The following is a 7,242-nucleotide window of genomic DNA, read 5'->3' on the forward strand; positions in this document are numbered from 1 at the left end:
GCTTCATTCACTTCCTCCACTGCTGTATGCTAAACTAACTAGCAGACACTGCGCAGAAAATTGGCGTTGTTCAAAACTCCGCCTAAACTAGAATTGAGTGGAACTGCATAGGAAGGCAAGGGCCAGGCTAAAGCTACACTACAATCAAGTACTATGTTACCTTCAGTTGTCATGAAAATGCTGTGTACATATATAAAAAAATCTGGACTTTGCATCATAGACTATGGAGCCCATGAGGGGACATGGGGGGATTATTTTCTTTTGTGTTCCCATGCAATACTATTGCGTTACCTTGCAATACTTTTGCATTACCTCGTAGTATCTTTGCGGTAACTCGCAAAACTTTTTGCGTTACCTCGCAAAAGTTTGTTTTGCATTTGAATTGAATCAAATCAGACTTTTATTTTGAAATATCTGGTTACCAAAACAGGATGTGTCACTACGAGTTCGTGAAATTGACATTGATGTTGCTTGGCTGCACTGTGTTAAAATATCGTCATAWGACATACTTCCATGCTTGGCTGTGTGATATGTTCATTCTGAAGCTGAATGAAAGCAGTATGCTAACTCGCAATGTGAACATTTGAATTTGTTAATAAAACAGCAGGCACCACAGTGATAAGTGACTTTTGCGAGGTAACGCAAAAGGTATTGCGAGGTAACACAATAGTATTGCGTGGGAGCGCAAAAGAAAAAAATCTCCCATGCCCCCTCACGAGCTCTGTAATAGTCTATCTAAACACCTTGAAATTGATCTCTTTTTCTTTATAAACCTCCTACCATTTTGGACACTCCCACTTCAGCACGTCTTCACAACAGTGCTTCGGGGGAGGGGTGCTCTGTGGGGTGGGAGCTCAGCTGCAGTCTTCAGGGAGGAGCTTTGTGTAAATAGGCRGAGCTTTGTACCAGCAAGTGTTTAGGCAGCTCCACATGGCTACAGGAGAGTCAAGGATTTCTCAAATATGCATGAATGGATCAAAGCAACACTCTGGGTATGTTTTTGATCAGGGAATGACACATCATGATTTAAAGCTCAAAAAAAGCCCACCACCACAAAAACACACAGATCAAAGGAAAGAAAAGTAGATTTGAACTAATTTTTATAACAAGACTTAGGCTAAAATTATGATGTTCTGTTCAGGAGCTAAGGAAACTTGGAGAACTATGACCAACAACAAAACTTGAACAATTTTATTTGGATCTGTGTCTTGCTTACTTTTTGACAGGTCTTATTGTTTTAGATCGGGTCTCAGTTCTTTTTTGGTCATTGTGATTTTGTTTTCTTGTTTAGCAGATCCGTCTTTGAGTTTTATTACAAATCTTCAGTTTTCCCAAGCTTAGATCCTGTGTTTTTAGACACTTTTTATGTTCAGTCTTCTTCTTYGTTGACCCTGCTCCTCTGTCCTGCCACGCCCACTCACACTTGAACCCTGAGCTTTTTACGCTCGGGGTTAAAAAAACAACCACTGTGTAACCCAGGTCTCTTTATGTCGTGTCTGTATGTTTGTGTTGCTTCTACATTTTTGTCATTACTCTTTGCTTATTACTCAACCAGAATGCACTGTGGCTCATCAGAGATTATTTACCAAACACTCAGAGGTCAACATTCATCAATGTCCGTTTGCTTTTGCTGACGGTGCAATTCTCCCTGCGGAAGTGTCGAGTCCATTTCAGTTGTTGGAGCGGCACAGCATACTCTGAGCAACCTGAGATACTTCAGCAGAATAGTGTCTCTTTCAAGGAGACACCGTTTTCTGCTGATGTAAACCAATAAAAAACAAACTTGTCTGTGATCATCTATCAGTGTGCGAACGTCAACGCTGAGGTTTACAAGGATAATTTGTAAAAGTAAAAATATGTTAAATTTGCTTTTAGTTCCCTTTATTTAAGTTTGGTCTAAATAAATTAGGGGGGGGGGAATAACAATATGAAATAAAATAAGGCTATTCAACTAAATCACTTTGGGGGTCGGGGTTACTCGAAGCCAACAACTTGGGGTCCTGACGCCAGTTGGGTGGGGGATGGGGGGTGCCCAATAACKGTAGCTAAAACACTGCGACATACGGAACAAGTATTATGTTTTTGCTTTTTAAATTTATTTATTTATTATATGTATTTATGTATTTTGTTGCATTGAAACATAGGTTATACATTAACAAATTATTTGAAATCAATTTTTATATTAAATAAAGCAAAGAAAAAATAGCCACCCTGAATAGCCCTGAAATAAAAAGAACATAAGCATACATAGGTTTTAGCATTTAATCAGAAGAGGTTGTAATTGTTCTACATGGTAACATTTGCAAACCATTTGCGTACAAAAAATAAAGCGAAATTGCGCCATATTATAACAACGTGCAGTAAATATTCCTGCATGCATGCCAATTCTTTATCACCATAAAACAGGACAAAATCTTAATTTGGTTTGCGGACATTGCATCATTTACTGTATGTCGGTCCATAGTCAGGCATGTGGCCCAGCTTTTGRGGTTGTGCATTTTTAGAACCTCTTAAGACAAACAATCCATCCCTGAGAATCCACAGTGATCCTTCTCTTTAAGAGAAACGCATAAGAGCTATACAGCGAACATGCAATTGCAAAGAAAATCACATTACCTTCTAGAGAGCCTTTTTATTGAAGTCCAAACACAAAAGCCATGCTGAGAAGGCTAGCACGCGCGCACACATCAAAGCATCTGATTTGTTTGAATTGAGGCAAAGCGCCGACACTGGCACTTGAAGCACTGGAGGCGTAAATCTTACTTCTAAATGTTGCAAAGCAAAGAAAGTGTATGAGGCAGTGATAAACAGAAGGATCTCAGCTGTGACTAAGGTATTCAATAAAGCCATCCAGCCTATGCAAATAGGTTGCATGTCGATTTTATTAAAAGCACATAGGAGATGAAAACAAAAGATAACTTTGAACAAAAAGCATGAGCGTTTTTATAGGAGAATTTCTTATGTCTATTATAACCGAAAGGCAAGAGCATTGTCCCCTCTTCCTTTATTTTTCGCAATAAATGAYAAAAAACTTTTGTTTTTATTTCAATTAAAGGAAAGAAAGGCACATTACCCACTGCCTTTAGTGTTGGGTTTTAAACTGAACCCATCTTATGATGTGAAGGGACAGAGTTGTAGCCAGTTTGGTCAAACCTTTTAAAGGGGACATATGCAATTTATAAACTGCTTCCCTTTTGGCGTCGAGTGATGAACAACCATGAAAAGTCGTGTTCTTTTAAGCTGCAACTTGTCTTCCGCTCTTTCCTGGACCACTCCGCCCTTTCTTCTCTCTGATTGGCCAAGTGAAGGTTGAGCCGGATCCCGGCGTTCAGATGCAGGTAGAGAGCAGAGCCAATTTCAGATGTGTCACACTGCAACTGATGCTTCCAGCTTCCTGTGACAGCTTGAGCGGAACAACCTCGATCTTCATCTCAAAATCACCTCTGCTTACCGAGTGGAAACCGTTTGTCATTTAGGCCTGCAATCTGCCATCAAGTCCTGTCAGCACGCAGCCATTAGATTTATATCACCGTTACTATTAGTAGTAAAACTGTTAGAACGCAAAACGATTCCCATGATTTTTTTGAGGTTAAGAAGCTGTGAAAGCATTTGTTGTGAGCTCTGTGGAGTTTGTTCATCGAAGACATTTTCTAAAATTTTTCACATAATCATGAACAATATTAGTGGACTTTTAAAGAAGCCATATCTTGCTTTTAAATCCTTCTTTTTCCCATAGAAATCCTTCAATTGGGGTCTACAWAAAGTGGAACTGCAATATTTTTCTCTGAATTCATCTTTGTTGTAACTCCACAAGCCCCTCGTTCACCCCTTTTCTGATGTGTGATCTCAGAATCTGTTCCTTTAAATCCAAACAAGTCACTTCACTTCAGGCAGTGTAATTAAAAGACTTGTCCATCCAGCCTTACATGATTTTAGAGCCAAAGACGAAAGAAGACCATCGAATTGTAGTTGGTAAATTAAGACCTTCCCGTTGAAAATAATTTGATGTAAAAGGTCAGAAACGTCATAGAAAATAGAGAAAACTGAACGGGTTGAAAAACATGAGAACAAACTTAAACATTTCTTTCATTGGTTCTTTCTGAACACTTTGATGCAGGTTTTTCTTCCTTCGTCTGAAATTGTTTAACTGATTTTATATTTGTACTATTTTCAAAGAAAGTTTTGGAGCCGAGCACAAAGCAAACTTTAAAGTGTGTAATAATGCACACTATACATCCATTTAATGCCTGTGCTGTTGAGGCTGAGCTTTCCTGTGACAGGGATTGGTGAGTGTCTCTGCAGAGCAGGGATCACAAAGTCACAGAAATGATTCTGATTTTGAACCCTGAGGAGGTAATTTGGTGTGTTCCTGCATAATTACCTCAAAGTGATTACAGAAATCAGTGGAGGACTGTGTCTGCTGAGTGCACTTTACCAAATCTTTGGATAATCACAATATACAAATCTGTCCAGCGTGCACACAACAGTGAACTCACTACAGATTACCCACAAGCTGACTGATGGTAACCTGATGCCCTGCGAGCATATTAAAGATGTTACAAAGGACTGGTTTTGCAGTATTTTATGAAATCCTGGATTTGAAAATCAGAACTGATCCATGTACGAAACCAACAGCCTTTTATGACTTTATTTGCTGTAAATAATGGCTGAGGACAGAGAGTCTGCTAAAGCATCTGTCTTTAAATGCAGCTGTGTGACCTCCTGCTGATTTCTGAAAAGCCATGCAAACAAAGAACACCTGATGCTTTGAAAGCTTTTCAATTTTAGAGTACTTTGTATGTGTACTTGGTGTATACAGTATATACATTCTGYAACCTTTTTCCTCCTGCAACATCTCAAAGAGCCAATTCTCTAATAAGAGATTGGATGAAATTTGTTATGTGATCATTGCAGTGTTGCATTGATTTAATCACCTCAGTATGAAATGGGAAATAAAAATCTGATAATTCCCCTTAGCCCAATGATCATACTAACCACCAACTCATTMATTTTCCCATACAACCATCCTTGTTTCTTCCACACAACTCTGATWGAGGCAGAGTGGTAAAAGTTTAAGACTACTGTCAGCAAAATACTTCTAAGAGATGCAGTTCTCTGCAGAACAACGGTGATCCTCAAAGAGCAAAGGTATGGTTTTATGTGTTTAAAGCAACACAGACTCAGCAAAGGGACCAGGACATTTTGCAAGCACAGGATTTTGCTTTGGCTGCATGACTTCTGTCCAAGGTTGTTTGTATCAAAAGAGCTGATGCTTGACTTGARCTACTATAAGCTATATGACACCTTACTGCAGAGCTAAATTCACCTAAATCTAGTCTTAGATGTGTTTCAAACCMACACATTTAATGCATTCTTTATTTTGTTTTACATGTGTTTTTAATATGTTTGTTTAGACATAATCAGTGGAAGTAGTCTRTAGTTCATCACTTTAGGTCACAATAACACACAATACATGTAAATATTGCCAACTGTAGAAAACTTGAAAAAAATACTTTACTGTTTATTCCCCAAAAAAACTTCCAACTAGCTATTTAGTCAAGAAAAGTTGTAATGATAAATATTTTAAGCACAATCCCATCATGAATCACACATTAACTAAATGTGTATATTACAGAGCACAGAAAAAAAAAACACTGTGTGATGTATAAAAGGCAGCCAAGGCGTCATTGTTGTCATAATTCCTTAATCACATATTGGCTCCAGATAGTCTGAGTCTCTGGATTATTTTGTTATTTTAAACAAAGTTTACAGATTGCTTTTGATCCCCTGTAATGATTCAAAAGAGGGAAAACAAATATTAGTCATTTAAAAGAGYCTTGCAGCAATGAAGACCCAGGGTATTTAAATTTTACTTATATTTATTTTATTCTCTGCAGCTGCTAAAATCCCACATGTTCACATAATTGTTACCTTTTCATTAGACATTTTCATTTGGCAAAGAATTGAAAGAGGATATGTTTATGACACACAACAAAGTGCTGCTGGGAAATATAAAAAAATAAGGTTGCATGTAGATAGTTTTAAATGATGAATCTCCAGATTAATGACCAGAGTTGAAACATTTGCCCTGATCACCTAAGATCCAACTCAACAAAAAGCAGAAATTTAAAAGCATCATAGTTGACWTTGCGCTACATTGTTGTAATCTAAACCATCAAAATTCCTATGAAATTGTGAACAATGTGGAATAAATTTGGAGTCATAGAATTTGGAGCTATTAGAATAAAGCAAAACATTTATTTTAAATAGTTTTACTTATGGCATTGCTGTTTTTCATGACAAAAAACAATTACTCATCTAAATATTAATTATTTTCTTGTTTATTTAATGCTGTCACATATTGTCACATATTTTGGAGTGGCACTGCATCGTTTGCTTTAAGAGCCCTGAGTGGATTTTTACTAAGACTGTGTGAGTGACAGCAGCAGGGAATCAGAAGGGATTAACTCAGTCTTTAATGCTGCCTGCATGCAAAACAGTGAAGCTTGTCAGTTAAGATTGGATCCACAAAAAGCTTCAAGGGAGGTCATGAGAAAGAGAAATCAGTAGATTTTGAGGATTGCCAAACATCCACTGGATGTTCTATGTGCATCAATGGTCATTTTTCTGATGCCTCAGAGGTAAAGGCACAATTTGGTAAACAAAAACCTCACCAACAATCTGAAAAATTCTTCTATATGCAGCAAAATGTTACAGACTGCAAATTAATTAGGCAAACAGGGACAAAAAAGCCCATATTTGATGTTTACAGCCTGCTGTTACATCAGGGGAGTTGATAGGTTTGGAAAGGAAAAAATCAACAGCTGTTTTTTTTTTTTTCTGTGCTGGAAGACAAAAAATAATCAAGTCTTTCAAAACAGCAAGTGACATTCTGCAGAAAGGTTTGAATAATTACCATCTTACTTGTTATAGATAGCTAAATAAATGACTTCAGTTAGGAGAAATGGAGTTTATTATGTGTGACCATGGTTGATGAGCTAATGGCTRGTCKGGGTGGGGCTCAAAYCAAAGTGACTAGCTACTGTCTCTAAATAAATTTGGTTTAATAAAATCAGCAATGCTCCACTTCCCAAAAACTCAAGCATGCAAGGAGAGAAAATGCAAACTGTACGCAGGAACGTCCCAGCTGGGAGTTCAACTGGCAACTTTCTTGTTGGGAAGCAGCAGTGTCAATCAAGCCTCAATCTTGCATGTTGTGGGCCTCATGCAAGAACATGTTCA

This window comes from Austrofundulus limnaeus, unplaced genomic scaffold (genome assembly GCF_001266775.1).
Source record: "Austrofundulus limnaeus strain Quisiro unplaced genomic scaffold, Austrofundulus_limnaeus-1.0 Scaffold12, whole genome shotgun sequence".
Taxonomy (NCBI): domain Eukaryota; kingdom Metazoa; phylum Chordata; class Actinopteri; order Cyprinodontiformes; family Rivulidae; genus Austrofundulus; species Austrofundulus limnaeus.